Raw genomic sequence first — 9,806 nt, 5'->3', positions numbered from 1 at the left:
TCCACCAGATAGAATAGTCAGTGCCTTAGAAGTCAATGCCCGAAGCATAAAATACAATTTCAATGCAACGGTTTTTCCATCGTATAGAACGAATAATTGCAACCAGTATGAAAGTTAACGTCATTTCTACTTTCCGGGCAACCTAGGCTTCACCCTAGGGCGTTGCACCAACAGATTGAATAGTTAGAGCCTTAGAAGTCAACGCCAGAGGCATAAAATACAATATAAATACAACAGCTTTTCCATCGTATAAAACGAATAATTCCAACCAGTATGAAACTTATGGTCATTTCTACTTTCCGAGCAACCTAGGCATCACCCTTGGTCGTTGCTCCAACAGATTGAATAGTTAGGGCCTTAGAAGCCAACGCCCGAAGCATAAAATGCAATAAAAATACAACAGTGTTTCCATCGTATAAAACGAATAATTGCAACCAGTATGAAACTTATGGTCATTTCTACTTTCCGAGCAAGCTAGGCTTCACCCTAGGGCGTTGCCCCAACAGATTGAATAGTTAGGACCTTAGTAGTGAACGCCCGAACCATAAAGGGCAAAAAAAATACAACAGTGTTTCCATCATATAACAGGAATAATTGCAACCAGTTTGAAAGTGATGGCCAATTCTACGTTCCGGGCAACCTAGACTTCACTCTAGGGCGTTGCTCCACCAGGCCGAATAGTTACGGCCTAAGAAGTCAACGCCAGAAGCATAAAATACGATATAAATACAACAGCTTTTCCACCGTGTAAAACGAATAATTGCAACCAGTATGAAACTTATGGTCGTTTCTACTTTCCGAGCAAGCTAGGCTTCACCCTAGGGCGTTGCTCCAACAGATTGAATAGTTAGGGCCTTAGAAGTCAACGCCCGAAACATAAAATGCAATAAAAATACAACAGTGTTTCCATCATATAACAGGAATAATTGCAACCAGTTTGAAAGTGATGGCCAATTCTACGTTCCGGGCAACCTAGGCTTCACTCTAGGGCGTTGCTCCACCAGATCGAATAGTTAGTGCCTTAGAAGTCAACGCCAGAAGCATAAAATACAATATAAATACAACAGTTTTTCAATCGTATAAAACGAATAATTGCAACCAGTTTGAAAGTGATGGCCAATTCTACCTTCCGGGCAACCTAGGCTTCACCCTAGGTCGTTGTTCCACCAGATCGAATAGTTAGGGCCTAAGAAGTGAACGCCAGAAGCATAAAATGCAATAAAAATACAACAGTTTTTCCACCGTATAACAGGATTAATTGCAACCAGTTTGAAAGTGATGGTCATTTCTCCTTTCCGGGCAACCTAGGCTTCACTCTAGGGCGTTGCTCCACTAGATCGAATAGCTAGTGCCTTAGAAGTCAACGCCAAAAGCATAAAATACAATATAAATACAACAGCTTTTCCATCGTATAAAACGAATAATTGCAACCAGTTTGAAAGTGATGGGCAATTCTACCTTCCGGGCAACCTAGGCCTCACTCTAGGGCGTTACTCCATCAGATCGAATAGTTAGGTCCTCAGAAGTAAACGCCAGAAGCATAAAATACGATATAAATACAACAGCTTTTCCATCGTATAAAACGAATAATTGCAACCAGTATGAAACTTATGGTCATTTCCACATTCCGAGCGAGCTAGGCTTCACCCTAGGGCGTTGCTCCAACAGATTGAATAGTTAGGGCCTTAGAAGTCAACGCCTGAAGCATAAAATGCAATTAAAATACAACAGTGTGTCCATCATATAACAGGAATAATTGCAACCATTTTGAAAGTGATGGCCAATTCTACGTTCCGGGCAACCTAGGCTTCACTCTAGGGCGTTGCTCCACCAGATAGAATAGTCAGTGCCTTAGAAGTCAATGCCCGAAGCATAAAATACAATTTCAATGCAACGGTTTTTCCATCGTATAGAACGAATAATTGCAACCAGTATGAAAGTTAACGTCATTTCTACTTTCCGGGCAACCTAGGCTTCACCCTAGGGCGTTGCACCAACAGATTGAATAGTTAGAGCCTTAGAAGTCAACGCCAGAGGCATAAAATACAATATAAATACAACAGCTTTTCCATCGTATAAAACGAATAATTCCAACCAGTATGAAACTTATGGTCATTTCTACTTTCCGAGCAACCTAGGCATCACCCTTGGTCGTTGCTCCAACAGATTGAATAGTTAGGGCCTTAGAAGCCAACGCCCGAAGCATAAAATGCAATAAAAATACAACAGTGTTTCCATCGTATAAAACGAATAATTGCAACCAGTATGAAACTTATGGTCATTTCTACTTTCCGAGCAAGCTAGGCTTCACCCTAGGGCGTTGCTCCAACAGATTGAATAGTTAGGACCTTAGTAGTGAACGCCCGAACCATAAAGGGCAAAAAAAATACAACAGTGTTTCCATCATATAACAGGAATAATTGCAACCAGTTTGAAAGTGATGGCCAATTCTACGTTCCGGGCAACCTAGACTTCACTCTAGGGCGTTGCTCCACCAGGCCGAATAGTTACGGCCTAAGAAGTCAACGCCAGAAGCATAAAATACGATATAAATACAACAGCTTTTCCACCGTGTAAAACGAATAATTGCAACCAGTATGAAACTTATGGTCGTTTCTACTTTCCGAGCAAGCTAGGCTTCACCCTAGGGCGTTGCTCCAACAGATTGAATAGTTAGGGCCTTAGAAGTCAACGCCCGAAACATAAAATGCAATAAAAATACAACAGTGTTTCCATCATATAACAGGAATAATTGCAACCAGTTTGAAAGTGATGGCCAATTCTACGTTCCGGGCAACCTAGGCTTCACTCTAGGGCGTTGCTCCACCAGATCGAATAGTTAGTGCCTTAGAAGTCAACGCCAGAAGCATAAAATACAATATAAATACAACAGTTTTTCAATCGTATAAAACGAATAATTGCAACCAGTTTGAAAGTGATGGCCAATTCTACCTTCCGGGCAACCTAGGCTTCACCCTAGGTCGTTGTTCCACCAGATCGAATAGTTAGGGCCTAAGAAGTGAACGCCAGAAGCATAAAATGCAATAAAAATACAACAGTTTTTCCACCGTATAACAGGATTAATTGCAACCAGTTTGAAAGTGATGGTCATTTCTCCTTTCCGGGCAACCTAGGCTTCACTCTAGGGCGTTGCTCCACTAGATCGAATAGCTAGTGCCTTAGAAGTCAACGCCAAAAGCATAAAATACAATATAAATACAACAGCTTTTCCATCGTATAAAACGAATAATTGCAACCAGTTTGAAAGTGATGGGCAATTCTACCTTTCGGGCAACCTAGGCTTCACCCTAGGGCGTTGCTCCAACGGATTGAATGGTTAGGGCCTTAGACGTCAACGCCCGAAACATAAAATGCAAAAAAAATACAACAGTGTTTCCATCATATAACAGGAATAATTGCAACCAGTTTGAAAGTGATGGCCAATTCTACGTTACGGGCAACCTAGATTTCACTCCAGGGCGTTGCTCCACCAGACCGAATAATTACGGCCTAAGAAGTCAACGCCAGAAGCATAAAATACGATATAAATATAACAGCTTTTCCATCGTATAAAGCGAATAATTGCAACCAGTGTGAAAGTAATGGTCATTTCTACGTTCCGAGCACCCTAGGCGTCACTCTAGGGCGTTGCTCCACCACATCTAATAGCTACGGCCTTAGAAGTCAACGCCAGAGGCATAAAGTACAATATAAATACAACAGCGTTTCCATCGTATAAAACGAATAATTGCAACCAGTGTGAAAGTTATGGTCATTTCTACATTCCGAGCAACGTAGCATCCACTCTAAGGCGTTGCTCCACCAGATCGAATATTTAGGTCCTTAGAACTAAATGCCAGAAGCATAAAATACGATATAAATACAACAGCGTTTGCATCGTATAAAACGAATAATTGCAAACGGTGTGAAAGTTATGGTCATTTCTACATTCCGAGCAACCTAGGATTCACTCTAGGGCGTTGCTCCACCACATCTAAAAGCTACGGCCTTAGAAGTAAACGCCAGAAGCATTAAATACAATATAAATACAACAGTTTTTCCATCGTATAAAACGAATAATTGCAACCAGTTTGAAAGTGATGGCCAATTCTACCTTCCGGGCAACCTAGGCTTCACTCTAGGGCGTTGCTCCACCATATCGAATTGTTAGTGCCTTAGAAGTGAACGCCAGAAGCATGAAATACAATATGAATACAACAGTTTTTCCATCGTATAAAACGAATAATTGCAACCAGTATGAAACTTATGGTCATTTCTACTTTCCGAGCAACCTAGGCTTCACCCTAGGGCGTTGCTCCAACGGATTGAATAGTTAGGGCCTTGGAAGTCAACGCCCGAAATATAAAATGCAAAAAAAATACAACAGTGTTTCCATCATATAACAGCAATAATTGCAACCAGTTTGAAAGTGATGGACAATTCTACGTTCCGGGCAACCTAGGTCTCACTCCAGAGCGTTGCTCCACCAGGCCGAATAGTTACGGCCGAAGAAGTCAACGCCAGAAGCATAAAATACGATATAAATACAACAGCTTTTCCATCGTATAAAACGAATAATTGCAACCAGTGTGAAAGTAATGGTCATTTCTACGCTCCGAGCACCCCAGGCGTCTCTCTAGGGCGTTGCTCCACCACATCGAATAGCTACGGCCTTAGAAGTCAACGCCAGAGGCATAAAATACAATATAAATACAACAGCTTTTCCATCGTATATAACGAATAATTCCAACCAGTATGAAACTTATGGTCATTTCTACCTTCCGAGCAACCTAGGCTTCACCCTAGGGCGTTGCTCCACCAGATCGAATAGTTAGGTCCTTAGAAGTAAACGCCAGAAGCATAAAATACAATATAAATACAACAGTTTTTCCATCGTATAAAACGAATAATTGCAACCAGTTTGAAAGTGATGGCCAGTTCTACCTTCCGGGCAACCTAGGCTTCACTCTAGGGCGTTGCACCACCACATCTAATAGCTACGGCCTTAGAAGTCAACGCCAGAGGCATAAAATACAATATAAATACAACAGCCTTTCCATCGTATAAAACGAATAATTGCAACCAGTATGAAACTTATGGTCATTTCTACTTTCCGAGCAACCTAGGTTTCACCCTAGGGCGTTGCTCCAACAGATTGAATAGTTATGGCCTTAGAAGCCTACAGCCGAACCATAAAATGCAAAAAAAATACAACAGTGTTTCCATCATATAACAGGAATAATTTCGACCAGTTTGAAAGTGATGGACATTTCTACCTTCCGAGCAACCTAGGCTTCACTCTAGGGCGTTGCTCCACCAGATCGAATAGTTAGTGCCTTAGAAGTCAACGCCAGAAGCATAAAATACAATATAAATACAACAGTTTTTCCATCGTATGGAACAAATAATTGCAACCAGTATGAAACATATGGTCATTTCTACTTTCCGAGCAACCTAGGCTTCACCCTAGGGCGTTGCTCCAACGGATTGAATAGTTAGGGCCTTAGAAGTCAACGCCCGAACCATAAAATGCAAAAAAATACAACAGTGTTTCCATCATATAACAGGAATAATTGCAACCAGTTTGAAAGTGATGGCCAATTCTACGTTCCGGGCAACCTAGATTTCACTCCAGGGCGTTGCTCCACCAGACCGAGTAGTTACGGCCTAAGAAGTCAACGCCAGAAGCATAAAATACGATATAAATACAACAGCTTTTGCATCGTATAAAACGATTAATTGCAACCAGTGTGAAAGTAATGGTCATTTCTACGTTCCGAGCACCCTAGACGTCACTCTAGGGCACTGCTGCACCACATCTAATAGCTACGGCCTTAGAAGTCAACGCCAGAGGCATAAAGTACAATATAAATACAACAGCGTTTCCATCGTATAAAACGAATAATTGCAACCAGTGTGAAACTTATGGTCATTTCTACATTCCGAGCAACCTAGGATCCACTCTAGGGCGTTGCTCTACCAGATCGAATAGTTAGGTCCTTAGAAGTAAACGCCAGAAGCATAAAATACGGTATAGATACAACAGCGTTTGCATCGTATAAAACGAATAATTGCAACCAGTGTGAAAGTTATGGTCATTTCTACATTCCGAGCAACCTAGGATTCACTCTAGGGCGTTGCTCCTCCAGATCGAATAGTTAGGTCCTTAGAAGCAAACGCCAGAAGCATAAAATACGATATAAATACAACAGCATTTCCATCGTATAAAAGGAATAATTGCAAACAGTGTGAAGGTAATGGTCATTTCTACGTTCCGGGCAAGCTAGGCTTCACCCTAGGCCGTTGTTCCACCAGATCGAATAGTTAGGGCCTAAGAAGTTAACGCCAGAAGCATAAAATGCAATAAAAATACAACAGTTTTTCCAATGTATAACATTATTAATTGCAACCAGTTTGAAAGTGATGGTCATTTCTCCTTTCCGGGCAACCTAGGCTTCACTCCACGGCGTTGCTCCACTAGATCGAAGAGCTAGGGCCTTAGAAGTCAACGCCAGAAGCATAAAATACAATATAAATACAACAGTTTTTCCATCGTATAAAACGAATAATTGCAACCAGTATGAAACTGATGGTCATTTCTACTTTTCGAGCAACCTAGGCTTCACCCTAGGGCGTTGCTCCAACAGATTGAATAGTTAGTGCCTTAGAAGTCAACGCCAGAAGCATAAAATACAATATAAATACAACAGTTTTTCCATCGTATGGAACAAATAATTGCAACCAGTATGAAACATATGGTCATTTCTACTTTCCGAGCAACCTAGGCTTCACCCTAGGGCGTTGCTCCAACGGATTGAATAGTTAGGGCCTTAGAAGTCAACGCCCGAACCATAAAATGCAAAAAAATACAACAGTGTTTCCATCATATAACAGGAATAATTGCAACCAGTTTGAAAGTGATGGCCAATTCTACGTTCCGGGCAACCTAGATTTCACTCCAGGGCGTTGCTCCACCAGACCGAGTAGTTACGGCCTAAGAAGTCAACGCCAGAAGCATAAAATACGATATAAATACAACAGCTTTTGCATCGTATAAAACGATTAATTGCAACCAGTGTGAAAGTAATGGTCATTTCTACGTTCCGAGCACCCTAGACGTCACTCTAGGGCACTGCTGCACCACATCTAATAGCTACGGCCTTAGAAGTCAACGCCAGAGGCATAAAGTACAATATAAATACAACAGCGTTTCCATCGTATAAAACGAATAATTGCAACCAGTGTGAAAGTTATGGTCATTTCTACATTCCGAGCAACCTAGGATTCACTCTAGGGCGTTGCTCCTCCAGATCGAATAGTTAGGTCCTTAGAAGCAAACGCCAGAAGCATAAAATACGATATAAATACAACAGCATTTCCATCGTATAAAAGGAATAATTGCAAACAGTGTGAAGGTAATGGTCATTTCTACGTTCCGGGCAAGCTAGGCTTCACCCTAGGCCGTTGTTCCACCAGATCGAATAGTTAGGGCCTAAGAAGTTAACGCCAGAAGCATAAAATGCAATAAAAATACAACAGTTTTTCCAATGTATAACATTATTAATTGCAACCAGTTTGAAAGTGATGGTCATTTCTCCTTTCCGGGCAACCTAGGCTTCACCCTAGGCCGTTGTTCCACCAGATCGAATAGTTAGGGCCTAAGAAGTTAACGCCAGAAGCATAAAATGCAATAAAAATACAACAGTTTTTCCAATGTATAACATTATTAATTGCAACCAGTTTGAAAGTGATGGTCATTTCTCCTTTCCGGGCAACCTAGGCTTCACTCCACGGCGTTGCTCCACTAGATCGAAGAGCTAGGGCCTTAGAAGTCAACGCCAGAAGCATAAAATACAATATAAATACAACAGTTTTTCCATCGTATAAAACGAATAATTGCAACCAGTATGAAACTGATGGTCATTTCTACTTTTCGAGCAACCTAGGCTTCACCCTAGGGCGTTGCTCCAACAGATTGAATAGTTGGGGCCTTAGAAGTCAGCGCCCGAAGCCTAAAATGCAATAAAAATACAACGGTGTATCCATCGTATAAAACGAATAATAGAAACGAGTATGAAACTTATGGTCATTTCTACTTTCCGAGCAAGCTTGGCTTCACCCTAGGGCGTTGCTCCAACAGATTGAATAGTTAGGACCTTAGAAGTGAACGCCCGAACCATAAAATGCAATAAAAATACAACAGTGTTTCCATCACATAACAGGAATAATTGCAACCAGTTTGAAAGTGATGACCAATTCTACGTTCCGGGCAACCTAGGCTTCTCTCTAGGGCGTTGCTCCACCAGATCGAATAGATAGTGCCTTAGGAGTCAACGCCAGACGCATAAAATACAATATAAATACAACAGCGTTTCCATCGTATAAAACGAATAATTGCAACCAGTGTGAAAGTTATGGTCATTTCCACATTCCGTGTAACCTAGGCTTCACTCTAGGGCGTTGCTCCACCAGATCGAATAGTTAGGTCCTTAGAAGTAAACGCCAGAAGCATAAAATACAATATAGATACAACAGCTTTTCCATCGTATAAAAGGATTAATTGCAACCACTTTGAACGTGATGGTCATTTCTCCCTTCCGGGCAACCTAGGCTTCACTCTAGGGCGTTGCTCCACTAGATCGAACAGCTAGGGCCTTAGAAGTCAACGCGAGAAGCATAAAATACAATATAAATACAACAGTTTTTCAATCGTATAAAACGAATAATTGCAACCAGTTTGAAAGTGATGGCCAATTCTACCTTCCGGGCAACCTAGGCTTCACTCTAGGGCGTTGCTCCACCAGATCGAATAGTTAGTGCCTTAGAAGTGAACGCCAGAAGCATGAAATACAATATGAATACAACAGTTTTTCCATTGTATAAAACGAATAATTGCAACCAGTATGAAACTTATGGTCATTTCTACTTTCCGAGCAACCTAGGCTTCACCCTAGGGCGTTGCTCCAACGGATTGAATATTTAGGGCCTTAGAAGTCAACGCCCGAAATATAAAATGCAAAAAAAATACAACAGTGTTTCCATCATATAACAGCAATGATTGCAACCAGTTTGAAAGTGATGGACAATTCTACGTTCCGGGCAACCTAGGTCTCACTCCAGGGCGTTGCTCCACCAGACCGAATAGTTACGGCCGAAGAAGTCAACGCCAGAAGCATAAAATACGATATAAATACAACAGCTTTTCCATCGTATAAAACGAATAATTGCAACCAGTGTGAAAGTAATGGTCATTTCTACGCTCCAAGCACCCCAGGCGTCTCTCTAGGGCGTTGCTCCACCACATCTAATAGCTACGGCCTTAGAAGTCAAAGCCAGAGGCATAAAATACATTATAAGTACAACAGCTTTTCCATCGTATATAACGAATAATTCCAACCAGTATGAAACTTATGGTCATTTCTACCTTCCGAGCAACCTAGGCTTCACCCTAGGGCGTTGCTCCACCAGATCGAATAGTTAGGTCCTTAGAAGTAAACGCCAGAAGCATAAAATGCAATATAAATACAACAGTTTTTCCATCGTATAAAACGAATAATTGCAACCAGTTTGAAAGTGATGGCCAATTCTACCTTCCGGGCAACCTAGGCTTCACTCTAGGGCGTTGCACCACCACATCTAATAGCTACGGCCTTAGAAGTCAACGCCAGAGGCATAAAATACAATATAAATACAACAGCCTTTCCATCGTATAAAACGAATAATTGCAACCAGTATGAAACTTATGGTCATTTCTACTTTCCGAGCAACCTAGGCTTCACCCTAGGGCGTTGCTCCAACAGATTGAA

The sequence above is a fragment of the Calliopsis andreniformis genome, unplaced genomic scaffold, assembly GCF_051401765.1.
Source record: "Calliopsis andreniformis isolate RMS-2024a unplaced genomic scaffold, iyCalAndr_principal scaffold0025, whole genome shotgun sequence".
Taxonomy (NCBI): Eukaryota; Metazoa; Arthropoda; class Insecta; order Hymenoptera; family Andrenidae; genus Calliopsis; species Calliopsis andreniformis.
The sequence above is the reverse complement of the archived record's forward strand: the minus strand, read 5'-3'. Positions refer to the sequence as shown.